The sequence below is a fragment of the Varroa destructor genome, unplaced genomic scaffold (assembly GCF_002443255.2).
Source record: "Varroa destructor unplaced genomic scaffold, Vdes_3.0 BEIS01000003.1, whole genome shotgun sequence".
Lineage (NCBI taxonomy): Eukaryota > Metazoa > Arthropoda > Arachnida > Mesostigmata > Varroidae > Varroa > Varroa destructor.
The window spans coordinates 776051-791298 of record NW_019211456.1 but is presented as its reverse complement, the minus strand read 5'-3'; the positions used below and the strand labels follow the sequence as shown (position 1 = coordinate 791298).

The 15248-nt window shown below is 40.5% G+C and overlaps 1 protein-coding gene and 2 long non-coding RNA genes across 7 annotated transcripts in view; all 3 read left to right on the top strand.

Moving 5' to 3' along the window:
* Positions 1-1161: 1161 nt before the first annotated feature.
* LOC111246311 (uncharacterized) lies at positions 1162-2561 on the top strand. Its single transcript, XR_002671629.2, has 3 exons — positions 1162-1198; positions 1424-1511; positions 2472-2561. It is a non-coding gene; the product is annotated as an uncharacterized LOC111246311 (long non-coding RNA).
* A 40-nt stretch (positions 2562-2601) lies between these two features.
* The window catches only part of LOC147756359 (uncharacterized), a 21296-nt gene continuing 8649 nt past the window's right edge, over positions 2602-15248 (top strand). For all 5 annotated transcript variants that reach the window (XR_015323970.1, XM_086983931.1, XM_086983929.1 and 2 more), the window contains exon 1: positions 2602-2966. The gene's annotated coding sequence lies outside the window, so the exon portion shown is untranslated. The remainder of the gene's footprint in view (positions 2967-15248) is intronic.
* The window catches only part of LOC147756358 (uncharacterized), an 18127-nt gene continuing 13415 nt past the window's right edge, over positions 10537-15248 (top strand). Inside the window, exon 1 of the long non-coding RNA XR_015323971.1 lies at positions 10537-11541. This is a non-coding gene — a long non-coding RNA (uncharacterized LOC147756358). The remainder of the gene's footprint in view (positions 11542-15248) is intronic.

Below are 15248 nucleotides of genomic sequence, written 5' to 3'. Positions count from 1 at the left end.
GAACGGAAGCAGCACGAACAATAACGCAAACGCTGAGGCTAGCGAATAGCCCAACACGAAGCTATACAGCAGCAGCAGTAGTCTCTTCGAGGGTCGTTTTGTAGCAGGGGACTTTTTTCAACATTTAAGCAGTGTGGTCACTTTTCCAAGTTTTTTCGATTTGTCGATCCGGATGTCCTGAACGAAATACTTTTTTCATGCCCCTGTGGCTTAAATGGCCCGCTTCGGGATATTAAGAAGCACTTATGGAACACCGCCAAGGACCACCCCGTGACCAACGTGAATGCTCAATTTGGCAAAGCATACGATTTGCTATCCAATGAAGTGGCTAAGCTAAAAATTGACTTGTCTCGAGTAATGGGTGTCCCAACTAAAAAATATTTTTGATTGACATAAAACAGTTGATTCAGGACCATGCATCGTCCACGAAAGGTATCGCCAGCAGTGAGCCCATACCATGGGAAGTAAGTGGCTACACTTGCGAATTCTTTTGCCAGATAAAAGCTGCAGGATCTGATCGCTATATCGGGGTATTCTTCAGAACATCAGAAAAACAGAAGTCCGCACGTCTCGAGCACCCTGGCCTATGAAGCTGTATTTTTAACGATGTATTTTTAACCTCTATGATATAACCGGAAAGCCGATAAAGACAGGTATGATTGATACGTTCAAGACTGGTCAACGGATTGATGCCGATTTAATGGTTCCGTCTACGAAAAAAATTTCCGGACGAGGTTTGGTAAAATTTTTCAAGGTTCTCACCTTACTTGACAAAATGGACGAGATATTAGTTGCGGGACGAGCGTGCTTTTCCGCAGAGCTCAAAAGAGTTATAAGAGGATTTCAGTATTCAAGTCAGTAATACGCCTCTGACAGATGGTCGACAATAAATTTGTTCTCAGTTTGCTACTATTGCATTTATTAGTTGTCATAGTTGAATATCATTCAAGATTAGGATTGAACTATATATTGTTAATACCGCAACCGAAGTAAAACACTAAAACAATGTTTTAAAATGAAAAAATGACAACAAAAACCCTAAACTGTATGAACGATCGAATTGCAGAATGCGATTGATAACGGTGATTTTTTTAGTGTTGCTTTGAAAAATTTAAACATCGCACGATAAACGAAGATAGGGATCTTCACTGTGTGAGGCTACTCCGTCAGATTCAGTGGGGTGTGATCAACTTTGCAAGTAATGCTCTTCTCTTGTTACGAAACAATGGTATTCTTATGATTTTTTAAGATGTCAACATTTGGGATAGGCCCAGTTCGGTCCCATGCACTATTGCGACAGGGAAAAAAACCATTCGGTTCGCATTGCAAAGCTATTAGATGCATAGATCAATAAGGCATTTATTTGCACCTTTCAAATCCATACCGTGGTGACAACTAACTTCAGCTTCCTGTATGCTGTAAGGTGAACTTGTCACAAAGCAAAAAGCAACTTAACTTTCCGGAACTTTCGAGCTTCTTCACGGGCGCATGGTGTATGGCCTATGTCTCAGGTATGAAATCGTAAACGACAATAGGTCTTCAGACTGCGCTCAACAGTTTCTCAGCGACATGGTGATCTTCATCGTGATTTTCTTGCGTGGGGCACATTACGAATTCCCGTAACCATTGAGCCTACTACAGTTAACAAGAGTTTATTCGCTTTGGCCTAACAACGGTTTTTGGAACTGTTTACCCAGCAAGTGTATACTTGTGAAGGATGTTTCTTTTTAAATAACGTAAATGCACGATCGTCGTTAGATTGAAAGTATTGTTGTTGGAGATGCACGCCAGTGCCGCGATGTTTTTGTACGTTAATGTAGTGAAGCTTCTTTACTGTGGTGGATATTCTAAATCATTTCCTATATATTTTGAAACGATAACAGAACAATGATCATTTCTAATAATTTGTTAACAAATTTGTAGGAATAGAAGCGTTAGAGTCAAAACAATTCATACGTTCAAGATATATTCACAAAGGCTTTCGAGAGATGCGTGCCGCCGTGTGTTGTCTGCATTCATGATTAAACACTGTATGAAAGCCTGGCAAAACACAGGGTTTTTCTCTCCCTTTGTGTGTATTGCTTTTAACAAAAATCACCTACTGTGATTACTTCCGAGTTACCATTGGTTACTTATACCTTATACTTATACACGTACCCTTGTTAATTTATTTGAAACTACATATTACGTGTTGGGCTCTTCTTAACCACACTTATAAAAACCTGGCCATCCACAAACCGCAAAGGCTGGCCAACATCTGTTTTGAAATTTTTGTTTTGAAAAGTCATAAAATAAACCTTTCTTGTTAGTCAACTTGTTAGCGAGTCAAATAAGATACTATTTCAGCTTGGGAATGATTGGCACAATTAACAGTTAACTTGTTGTCATTATTATAATTATGTGGACATATTGTCGCCATCGGTGTCAACAAACATGACACTCCTGCCTGATCGTAGGTTCGTTTGTTCCAGTTGCAGGCCAGCAAGCACCTGCCTGGCGCCGCTATGCCTGCCTCAACCGAAAAAAGCCACCCAAAAGTGGGCAGCGTGGCCGCGCAACCAGCGGCTTAATTGTCCAGTCTTATATCTGACACCATGCGTGGGATGTGCTGTCGTTCAACAGGAAGAACACAGTGTCGGCCGCCGACTAACACCATGCGATGCATGTAATGTTTTGTCCACGTGTCTATATATTGCTGCCTGCGGACACGCCTATTGCGTGGGATGTGCTGTCGTTCAACAGGAAGAACACGGTCAACTCCGTGTTATGTGCAACAAGTGCAAACGGAGAGTGATTGCAACCTCATTGAGATGAAGGACCAATTGGTCGTGCGCGATCTACCTTTTGCATTGTGCCCCGGTCGGGTCCTTGTGATGTCTGTAACATGTTTTCTCCACGAGTGAATCTCTGCGCATGCGGGCATGCCTTCTGTACTGGATGCGCAATTGTTCACAAAGAGGAAGAAGGTGCAGGGTTGAAGGCGTTCTGTCTCGAATGCAAAAAAAAGTCACTACTGATCTATCGAGATAAAGCCAAGTTTGCTTCGACAGATGCGTTTCGTGTGTTCCCGCGGAAGGGAGGGGACGCTCGAGCAAATAAAGGAGCATCTGTGGGAGTCTGCAGAGTCTCACAATGTGACTGACGTAGCCTCAAAAGGATCAATAGATGGTCCGTTTGGAGCGGAGAGCTTACTTCACAGTTTACGCGATGAGGTGCTAAGTCTGAAATTGCAACTACGCACTCTGGTTGGCGTAGCAACCAAGAAATACTTCTGGGTCGATTTGCAGAAGATCATAGACGAACACGAGAAGTAGAGACAGAAGACCATCACGAGTAACGTTGAGCCCTGGGAGGTGTGCGGATACGCCTGCGGATTCTTCTGTCAAATCAGCGAACATGACAATGAGTGTTATGTCGACGTGTCCGTCAGGACCATGTCTAATAACACTTCGCTCTCACCGTGGCCGATGAAGAAGAGGTGCATTTTTGCACTATATGATATCAGCGGCCGCGAAGTGAAAACTCATCTGTCACTCTTCTTCCAGAACGGCAACCCGATGAACTCATGCTTTATTGCGCCCGGCGTATGAAGTGTTGCTGGTTTCGGTCCGACTAAGTTTGTTCGAGTGGCCGATATTCGCGACAGGTCGGATGAATTACTCTTTGAAGGCAGACTTCCAAGAACCGTAAGAATATTGCTACATGGAAACTAAAACGATTATCGGTGTGTTTTGGTGTATCAGGTGCAGGCAAATGATAATCAAATAAAATTTGCGTTTCGCCAACATCGTTGAAAATTTGAGAATATTATCAAGTAATGTGAATCTGTGTGATTATTAAGAAATCAAATTGCAACAAATTTAATTCAAATGTTTGGATTTAAGTCAGCAAAAAATCAAGTCAAATAATAGAATAGCTATAACTTTTGCTTGAGATTAACGAAGTTGCGGGTTTGTTTTGTAACTAGTTTCTGCTCCTAAGAATAATCATTTAATTTAAAAAGTAACAATGGCTTTTTTTGTTATGCTTAATGATACAAAGAAACACCTAACATAAGGCTTTATATAAAATTTCGATTTTTCTAATTGCATTGTTATCTTTTTATTTTTTTCCATCTGAAGATGATTTCCCATTTCCGTGATAGCCTCCAAGCAATTTAATTATACTGTTCTCTTTTTAGAGACGATTCCTAGACTACCTTCATAATACAATCCCGACCATCACTATAGTAAACTCTAAATGTGCCTTCCCTCGACAGGAGCACGAGGTTGATTTGTGGTAGATGCAAGTGTCATTTTACTTCGTAATTTCTCTAGTGAAGCCTTGCGTGACATGTAGTCCTAACGTTTCTTAAGCGTTCGCTAAATAATGGTCATTCTCTTCAGCATGTTTTTCGAATACTACTAGGGAATTAGTACTGTTGCCGTTACGCTCTACGGACGTCGTCTATTCTCAGGCGATTTATCTGTTTCGTCCCGCTAGAAATTTCCAAGAAGTATAAATATAGACCACATCGTGAACTATTTCAGATGTTTGTGCGAGGCTTACCAGATTCTCTTACACCTGGTCGGATAGAGTTGACACCACTAGGGAGTTTGGGACGCTATGTAAAGCTGTGTAACTGCTGCAAAATGTTTTCACCAAGCGCCTACCTGTTAGAGTGCAAGCACGTTATATGTACTGGATGTGCAATTGCCGATCCTAATGCAGAGAAGGATAAAGAATCAAAAAAATCGACCCAAGTCTTCTGTATTAGGTGCAAGCAGCGAATTAGCGCCGATTTCTTTGAGGTCGATCCGGATGTCCTGAACGAAATGCTTTTTTCATGCCCCTGTGGCTTAAATGGCCCGCTTCGGGATATCAAGAAGCACTTATGGAACACCGCCAAGGACCACCCCGTGACCAACGTGAATGCTCAATTTGGTAAAGCATACGATTTGCTGTCAAATGAAGTGGCCAAGCTAAAAATTGACTTGTCTCGAGTAATGGGTGTCCCAACTAAAAAATATTTTTGGATTGACATAAAACAGTTGATTCAGGACCATGCATCGTCCACGAAAGGTATCGCCAGCAGTGAGCCCATACCATGGGAAGTAAGTGGCTACACTTGCGAATTCTTTTGCCAGATAAAAGCTGCAGGATCTGATCGCTATATCGGGGTATTCTTCAGAACATCTCGAGTCCGCACGTCTCGAGCACCCTGGCCTATGAAGAAGCTATGTATTTTTAACCTCTATGATATAACCGGAAAACCGATAAAGACAGGTATGATTGATACGTTCAAGACTGGTCAACGGATTGATGCCGATTTAATGGCTCCGTCTACGAAAAAAATTTCCGGACGAGGTTTGGTAAAATTTTTCAAGGTTCTCACCTTACTTGACAAAATGGACGAGATATTAGTTGCGGGACGAGCGTGCTTTTCCGCAGAGCTCAAAGAGTTATAAGAGGATTTCAGTATTCAAGTCAGTAATACGCCTCTGACAGATAGTCGACAATAAATTTGTTCTCAGTTTGCTACTGTTGCATTTATTAGTTGTCATAGTTGAATATCATTCAAGATTAGGATTGAACTATATATTGTTAATACCGCAACCGAAGTAAAACACTAAAAAAAATGTAAAAAATGACAACAAAAATTGTACTATATATTAAATTATGACATAATACCCTAAACTGTATGAACGATCGAATTGCAGAATGCAATTAATAACGGTGATTTTGGTGTTGTATCATATGGTAACAAGCTTCATAAGTGTCCCTGTGTTGTGCCAGCGCATTTAGAGTAGTAGTAACTCAATTATATTTGTAAACGGAAGCAATGATCACTTTATCAACCAGAAAACAGAAAAATGCTTGTTTATGTGTGAAACGGTTTAATGCAAAAAAAGCAGAGGTCCCACTCGGATAATATAGAAAAACCGAATTCGTTATATAAAGAATGCACAGTAGCGTCAATATGTTGTTCTTTTACTAGCGGACTACTCTTTGAGGCTGAAGTTCTGTATTTGAGACGGCAGAATGGATCGAAATAGATTTTAGGAAACTCAGTGAAGAGTTTCTTCTGGAATCTGGAAGAGAACTTCTAGAACTTGGGCGTATTATTCGAACGGTATTTAAGCAAGTGTTAGAAAAAGAACTGAATTGCTTTAATATGAGTTCTGCTATGGTGATATTAGCGTTGCATAATTAGCAGTTAATGTACACCTGCGGTACACATTTTATACCAATATAATCAATCACCTTGTTCGCAACATCTCAGTACAATGCTGTTTCTAAAAATATCAGCACTCCTCAAGTTCATTGTGAGTCCAACGATTCTATTCATCAATAATCTCACAGAAACAACATCTCTATGAAACATTTTATAGAAAAGTTTGCAGTATTAAAAAATCTTACAAAAAACTAAGGCAGAGCTTTAGCTGTTCTCGAATAAAATCATTGCACATGTGACGACTAGGTTTTATTTTCAGAATCGCCATCAAGTGTGGCTTCGGATGACTAGCGCCTTTGACTAACAGCAATGGCAAGCTAGAAGGAACCGGCCATGTACGCACCGAACCACTATAACAGCAATATAGCTATTATCAAATGTTTATTATTATTATTTAAAATACTGTTTATAGAAATCACGTTGAAATTGGGAACTGTTTACGTCCATATATATAGTCTTTTAGTTCGGGCCACCTTTACCGCCTTTATAGCCTGCTTACTTGGAGCGCGACTTCGCAAGCACTTACTGTATCGGTGAAAAGATCACGTGGAATAAGCTGCTAATATCTATAATAGGTATTATTATATAATTGTTATAAAATAGCAAAGTCTGCTTCGTCTAAATTGAGCTCGTATTCTCGAATATGCGGTCAGCTTAAGCTCTTACAGATATTCACAATCGTGGCAGTGCACCTAATACGAGCGTTCCTTCCTGCTTAATGTGTGCTTAATATTCGAAATAATCATAATTCCATTGATATGCAAGGTGTATCCGTGTGTCTGTCTGTGAACCTTAATGAACCCGTACGAGCCACTAACGAGCGATTAACTAAATATTGTGAATTGAATCCAAAATGTTCAGGAAATTACCTGCGTTTAACATAGGTCAAAATTACGTTGAAATTGAGGTGTTGTACTGTAAAGATGCACTGAGAGAGTTGTAGCATTTAAAAATGCCGCCACTAACGTCCGGTCTTTATTTCACCTCCTCTCCTCTGCGATTCGGCTGCAACTGATTCAAATGAAATTAGGCGAGAGGAACGTTTCATTTCGCAAAAGTTTGGGATTTCTGTTTTCTAGCATAGGTTCCCCAATCGCAAACTTTATCAATACATCTGTTCAGCAATAAAAGCATTCGATAGGGATTAGACTGATTTTCAAATGATTTGTTTTCTATTATGTCGATAACATGTCTGTATTCTAAAATTAACTTCTAATTTCACAACAATAACGGACATTACTTGTTGCGAGGCTGTTAAGCGAGAAGTGCGCTGATGCGTAACACTTATGGTCTGCAGCTTTCACTTTTAAAAATTACTGTGACATCTATCGTTGTTAGGTAGAAATAGACGAGGTGTGGAAGTCTCTGTTCTCATTGCCTTTATGCAGGATGGCAGCGTAAAGTCTAGGGAATTTCTTTACGTCACTTGTTGATAACACGCTGTACTTAGATGAAAATAGGCATCTGAACGAAATGGTTTTTACTCATTAACAATTAGTCCAAATACGTCATATAAATGATTCAACAGACTTCATTTCGTAGACTGATTGAGGACCAACGATAGAAAACAAATGCTTAAATGCAAAAAGCTCAGAAGTCTGAAAAAAGGCAAAAGTGGGGTGAAAGACTGAAAAGGCTAAACATTAGGGTTCATCTGTTAAGCCAATTAGTGAATTCTGTCACCTGATTTAGAATAATTTTTATTACGGGTATTCTTCATTGGTGTATAGGAAGCTTTTTAGGGAATATATAACGATTACGGACTTTATGGCTGACCCTAGCTCAAATTCCGAAAGTGGATCTTTTGCTTTGGGAAGAATACAGGTTCAATTATTGTACTGAGCGTAATGGACGAACACATTATAGTCAATAGGCCGTTGAAATTACTACTCTAAATCGTTGCTACTTATGGTGTACTAACCTTTTTACGTCGATACAAATGCAACCGGCTCGTAAGTGCAACCGCTTGGAAAGATACAAAATTTAATTTTATTGTTCTCCAAATTAAACTAGCGCTTATATACTATATATTATTTTCTTAAATCTTTTGTCTCGGTTTTTAAATTTTGAATTCTGCGGTTTCTATTACGATCTAATTCAAACGCTCGTCGAGCCCTAGGATATGAACAGAAAAATAAAGATCCAGCTATTTTTTCCTACCTTTTATATTTAGTGGCACCTCGAGGGTCCGACAGAAAGCATTCAAAAGGTATTTTGATATATAGGCTGTACGAGCTCACGTGCACACTATTCCACCACAAACAGATTGTGGCCTCAGTGAAATTTCTAATGCACTTCCTCGGGTTGACAATAATCTGGAAGAATTCTTGTCACGCGCAATGCTAAAAACCACGGGGTGAAAAATGAGATTCGTAACTCGTCTTTTTTACATATAACAACTCGTCAACACAACAGCGCGTCTTACTGCAACCTTGAGAAAAGTTTTATAAACAATTCATGTACTGCATGGGCTACCCCAAACTTGCACGCATGCAAGTGGTTCTGCTAAAATAGTATTGAATTTCTGATGTAATCAAGGGAGAGCGCTCATAATATCTGGTGTTAAAGGTGGCAATACAAAATGCCTTTATACTACTTAAACGTTATCGAAATTAACACAAATAAGTTCAACTTCACTTTGTAAACGGCTCCATTTACGGTATGGTTTACTTGAATTGCCCTCTGATTATTACGAGGCATAGGAAACGAAGACTTTGACGTATTTACTTCTGTGTGCATAGATATGCACGTGTTTCGTCTGTAAAAATTTACCCTGTAAAAAATCCTTTTAAATTATTGTCAAACCTAATAGTGTGCCACAAAGGCCTTATTGTGGTCAGGAAAAATTGTGGGACACCATTGTTACTACGGTGAGGAGTACACCGATTCCTGCATTGTCATCACCTGTTATGATTTCCTGTTAGTACTTTTTAATATACAAAATGTACAAGTTGGTGAAGGAGTCTTTGCCCTAATGCCCACTTTTTGTGCGACTCTATGAGGCCTGTTAATAATTAATTTCAATTTCATTATTCCTAGCGATGAACATGTCTTTAATTTGTTTTGCATTTCGTGTCTCCACAATGTGTCCATATCAACTCATCTGTAAAATTCTATGATAAGCAGACTCTGCCGCAAAATGTAATAAGTTCACGCTCTTACGGAATGAGTCCCTTGAGAATTGCCCGGTATAGACAACTCTGAAGATAGGTTAAAATAGTACGAGAAGGAACGCGCGCTCCCCTATCCTACACTGTAAATTATGAAACTCACATTTGAAATCAATGTCTTATTGAAACGTACACTTCGTGGATTAACTGTAGACTTGACCGCTTGTAGGATGTAACGGGTTCCACCTTCTAATGTAACGAGAACATTGGTGGGTATCTCATTTCTGCATAATTTGAATGCACGAGTCAGAACAGCAAGCTATTCGGTGGCTATAATGGTCAGCAGCCCACATAAGCTCCATAATGGATTGCAACACTAGCAAGAACCGCTCTCGAAGATCTCAGTGGTAATCTGACGGGGCCTATCCAGGAGAACATAACGCCGGAATACTGACACATAGATGGTTTTTCTATTAGCTGGAGATCCACAAAACTTTATGAAATAACTAAACCTTAGAACGAGCTCAGGAATTGCAAGACGATTTGATTACTAATAAATTCGTTATCTATCTACACACTTATATATAGTGATGGCATTGCTGTTAATATAAAACGGATACAAAATTACTGAGGATCCTGAATGAAGAGCACTTGAACACTACAATTTGTAAAAAATTGTGGTGCATGTTACAATGATGTTTTCTATTTGCCGTTTTAGAACCGTAACACTTCCGTTCCTTTGATCCAATCTCCCCATTGATACCCGTCGTTTCTATCCCTCGCTTATGTATATGCTTAGTTATATATTTCCTGCTATTCATATTAGGGAAAACTCAAATTTCTGGTTTCTAGCCCTTGACCTATTTTTAGTCCCTTTCTATGCGTCTCATAAGCTCTCATCTTTTCCTCCTGCTTCTGCAGTTATCAATTTCCTTTTCTGCTTTTTACTTGCGCGAAATTCCGGCCGCGCACAGCCTAAAATTTTTCTTTTGTCCTAAGTAATCCGCCTGTATTCTAGCCGATGGCCACAGTACCATTGTGATCGGTTATGTCCGATAGCGTTCTCCTCGATCATGCTATCACGTAGTCCTCATCTATCAAGCCAATACCCTTTGCTTCTGGCGTGGCTGCTGCTTTTGAGGGAGCTGCCCTTTCCCTCGTTGTGTCGTTGAGAGAACGAGGAGAAGGGGGAGAAGGACAAGTGGGCGAACGAGCAAGGCGGACTCTGCCCTCTCGCCGGTGGGGGCGCGACATCCCGGCGCGGCGGGACAAGCGCACGAGTCTCCATGGCGCCAGACGGTGACAGTAACAAACAAAGCATTCACAAAGGCCACCGTCACGATCAGCAGTGTATCACAGGGACTAACTGCTAAGCGTCGTGAACCGAACGCCAATACAAACACCATCACAGGTCCATACGAACGCTACTATTAGAATAATTCAATGTTCTTCTGCCTGAAGAAATTGATCCGACCGTACTGTTCCTTTAAAACAATGCCGACATCATCACTCATCGCGGCGGAAGCGATAGCAGTAAAGCAAGAACCTTTTATCTATGAGTTGTATGCGTGAGTGAGTGGAATCGTATAATAAGTGGCTGTTGTTTCGCTTGTGCAGCTTAGCTGTCCGCCTTGCCATTCTTCTTGCGGCTTAATACAATAACATTACGGATAGCGGTTCGCGCCATTGCTGCTGTCCGTAGCGCTAAGTAATGTTCGCAACGGTGGCGGCCACGGCAGGGTAGAGAAACCTGTGTAAAGGAACTGCAACGGAATGTCTGCATATTGCCGTCAGGTTGCAGCTACAGTGGACTAACTTCTTACGAAGTTCTACGACGGGTTTTACACTTCTAGTCGGTTGCGGGCCGGTAGGCAGACGCTTCTACTACGTACTCGAATAGATTAAATACATGTTTTCGGCGTTACGTTCAGTGCTACTGCCACTACCATAGCCACAATTACCGCTACTGCTGCTGTTACAACTATCGGTGCTGACGTTTGTGCTGCCTGGCGCATGTGTAGCTGCCCCGTTGCTGTGGCCCATCTAAAAAGGAGCGAACGGAAGCAGCACGAACAATAACGCAAACGCTGAGGCTAGCGAATAGCCCAACACGAAGCTATACAGCAGCAGCAGTAGTCTCTTCGAGGGTCGTTTTGTAGCAGGGGACTTGTTTCAACATTTAAGCAGTGTGGTCACTTTTCCAAGTTTTTTCGATTTGTCGATCAGGTTTGATTGCAGGCACAGCATGAAGAAGATCCCGTAAACTCGTGCTGCGTTGGCTAGTTGAAAAATCATTAGGATGAGTAGTTGTGTTATGCTAGGCACGTCGTTTCCGTCATTGGGTACTGTCATCGGTAACTGTATTGCCATGTGCCAGTGTGAGATGCCTATTTTTTGTCTACTGGTTACCCAGTTAACAGGAAGAAGAGAAACCGTTTGGTCATAGCGATCTTTCATTAAACGCCGGCCGCGTTTTGACCAGAACCCAGTCTTATTGGCCGAACTGGCTAATAGTTAGCAAATTGACAATTGTTAGCAATTCTTTCGTATTAGAGCAAACCAGTGGGGTGTGTCCTTCTTGGCTCGTCTGGAGTGCGGCAAGCCCGTACCGTTTGATGAAAACAAAGTACAGTGCAGTTCGTAGCGACGATGTGCTCGTAGCTTTTGGATGGAAATATGGTCTTTATTAGACCGTGATTTAATACGGAGCAGTTGGTTGCTGGTCTCGATCATCTTAGCCAAGAACCAAAATGATGATCTCTACTAACAGGCTTTGCGGGACCAGATGTATTAGCCGATGCCTCGTGGCACCAATAGCCATTGTCCTCATCTGTTGCAGGCAGCCGATCTTTGGTAAGTTACATTTTTGAGTATCGCGCTGTAGTGGTTTAAGTCTGCAATAGCTTCCGGTATAGCTAACTAGATTTCAATCATCCTAAATTTTCGACAGTTATTTTAACTGACAACACGAAGAGTGTTACTTCAGGGAAGGAAGGCATTACTTTAATGGTTTTACGATTTCTAATATACGACTCCCTCCTGCGATGAACTCCTGCTATTGTATATACAAGTGGTTCTGATCGAGCCTCATCTTGTTCGACCTTATTGTATGCCTTATAGGTAGTGCCCTAGGCCATTTCTTTGTGATTAATTATTACAATAAAAAGTTTTCGTGGACATCAGGAATTTGAGGTTTTCCTAAAGGTAATGTATTGTATCAACACCACAAATTCTAATAATCAATTGTAACAACAGCAAATACGACCCTTCAACTTGTGTGTACCTATATGCACTACTGCCTCGTACTTATTGCTTTCCCTATCCATTAACTTCCTTGGTAATGGTATCCCCAATAATTAGGGTAGGTGCTTAGTTAAAGCCCTTTATAACAACATCAGATGATCACTTTTTTGGCGACTCAAATATCCGATTATACAGTACCTCGCTAGTTTGAAATGGATCGGTGCTAGTTGAAGTAACAGACACGGGTGGTTGGACCTAATATTTAGTACAGAATATGGATCTGGCAATAAGAAATTGAACGCTACGAGAGCGCAAAAGATAGAGAAAGTGCAGCACTACTAACGTAAGTTGAAGAAACGCAGAATATGCACATATAACGTGGGGATTGTGTTTCTTCGGAAGTATTGGATTTAGGATGTTGTCGGTGGAGGTCTTTCAAAGTTCTGCTATTTTTATTATGACAGTACAAAGCATCATTCTGCCACCTACTCTTATTTCGGTTATTCTTTACCGATAAGCAGCCTATCCTTGGCTACACAGAGGTTATCATTTCAGCTGCTGACCGACCGCTAGGTACCGACAGCTACTGTAGCAGAGACATCCTATAACGCCTATCGATTTCGACTACTGTTTTTGGTGTTATTACTTATTGTGCTATCTGTAGCCAGTGATTCCTTGTAAACAGTTTTTATATTTTAAATATATGCATTAAGGTTAATTCTTGGGTTGTTGAAAAAGTATTGACCACTTTCACAGTTAAATGACTTAAAAATTTTGGGTATTTTGAGTCGCATCGGGTCGGCGTTGGGTTGGCATTGAGAGCTGAGGTTTGGCAGAAGTACCATGTGCTGAAATGCTTGCATCCATACTTACGATAAAACTTCTACAATAATTACTATGTTTTACAATTACATTTGGATAAAGGCATGAATGCCTATTAAATATTTGGGTTGTTTATGGTTAAGATACGTTTTTGAAGCAACTCTTTCTGGTACTTTTCTTTTAGAAATTTCAATATAGAAGATGCTCGTTGTAGCGATCGACTAATTACAGAAGATGTTGATTACTTGCTATTGTGAATGTTAAGAAAATTACGTGGGCAGACATGGTATTGCCATACTAAACACCATTGGAAAAAAACTCACCGTTTGGATATCACGTGAATTATCGTATTTCCGGACAAAATCGGATTTTACAACAACTGATCACAGGTAATGGGAGATAAATCACATACAACAATAATGTGCAATAAAAAAAAATCAAGCGTGCTCTACGATTTTTGGCCTGCCTAGAGCTTGCACCATCAAGCTACTACCACCTCTTTCGGTCTGTCTCTATAGAACTCCCTTAATTTATTTTAACTCAATTAATGTCGTCCATTTAGTTTCAATTGAGATTGTTACAATTTTTCGGCCGGGATTGAAAAAAATTATGGTGATAATATTGCGGTATTACCCGGAAAAGGGTTGCAGGTCATCGATCAGAATGGTGCATATTTGGTTTTACAGCGTTATTTTGAATTATATTTAAAAAGAACATTTGCTTAAATTCCGGCTTAAGAAGAGCGAGTACTTTTTCAATAACCAAATATAGGTAGATTCTATGATGATGCCGATTACAATAGGATAGAACCTTCGACAAACAAAGTCGAGCAGAACGATATGCGTTCTAGCCCAGGGTGATGCCTCATGCTTGTATTAGAGCACGTCGCTAGCTCTGAAGTGGGCAACAAGTTATCAAATGTAAAACGTTGCGCATATGCTGATCGTTGCTAATATAACTTTTCATAGACGGTCACTTTCAGCTTTGTGTTTGTGCTCCTGCCTGTTTGTGAACCGTTCAGCCCACCGCTACTATACCGACGGGAGCTGGCCTTTTGCCAGCAGCGTCCTCGCTCAGCCACTCAATAGCAATCAAACACCCCATGAGGTCTTCCTTTGAAAAGCAGTATACTACCATCACGAAGACTTTCAATGTATCGTATGTACTCTCAAAATTCTTTGTATATGCACATGGCCGATACAGAATCTAAACTGCGATTCCTGCGAAAGTTACCCTATAAAACAAGAGAACGTGTGTTAGCAGTCTCTATACGCTGTGCATTGAAATGGCAGTCAATTATAGGGTTTATGTATTTATTATAATAAATACTGTTATAATCAGCAATATACTGTAAAGGGTTGTTTCGTTCTATTTAACTATAGTATAAAAATGCACGATTTTTTGTCCAGCTAATTGCTAGCATATTTTATGCTCAGAGAAGATTCATCAGATGATATTTTGGTTATGAATTCGTAGAAGCTTCACAACTAATTCACGATAGATGCTGTTGTTGAGGTCGCCTCACGAATCTACTCATTCTGTAGTCAGCGTATTTTTCCTGAAATCATCATGACGAGCCAGACGTACATCACGAGTTGCGCTGCAATCCATTATATTTCAGGTGCATTCTTATTATCATCTGCATAACAGTCGTAGAAATTGAATTGTCTCTTTCCTCCAATCGACGAAGCGGTCTTTAAATCCCAAGAAAAAGATAACGGTCCTTAAATGTAAGGGTTGCAGTCCTATCAGCTACGTTAAACGCATTGCCTTGAACTAAATGCCTACTATGGGATGGTCATTTATTATTTCTGCCGCTAAGCTTAGCTGTGGTAAACGTTGCGAGAACCAGCTTGTGT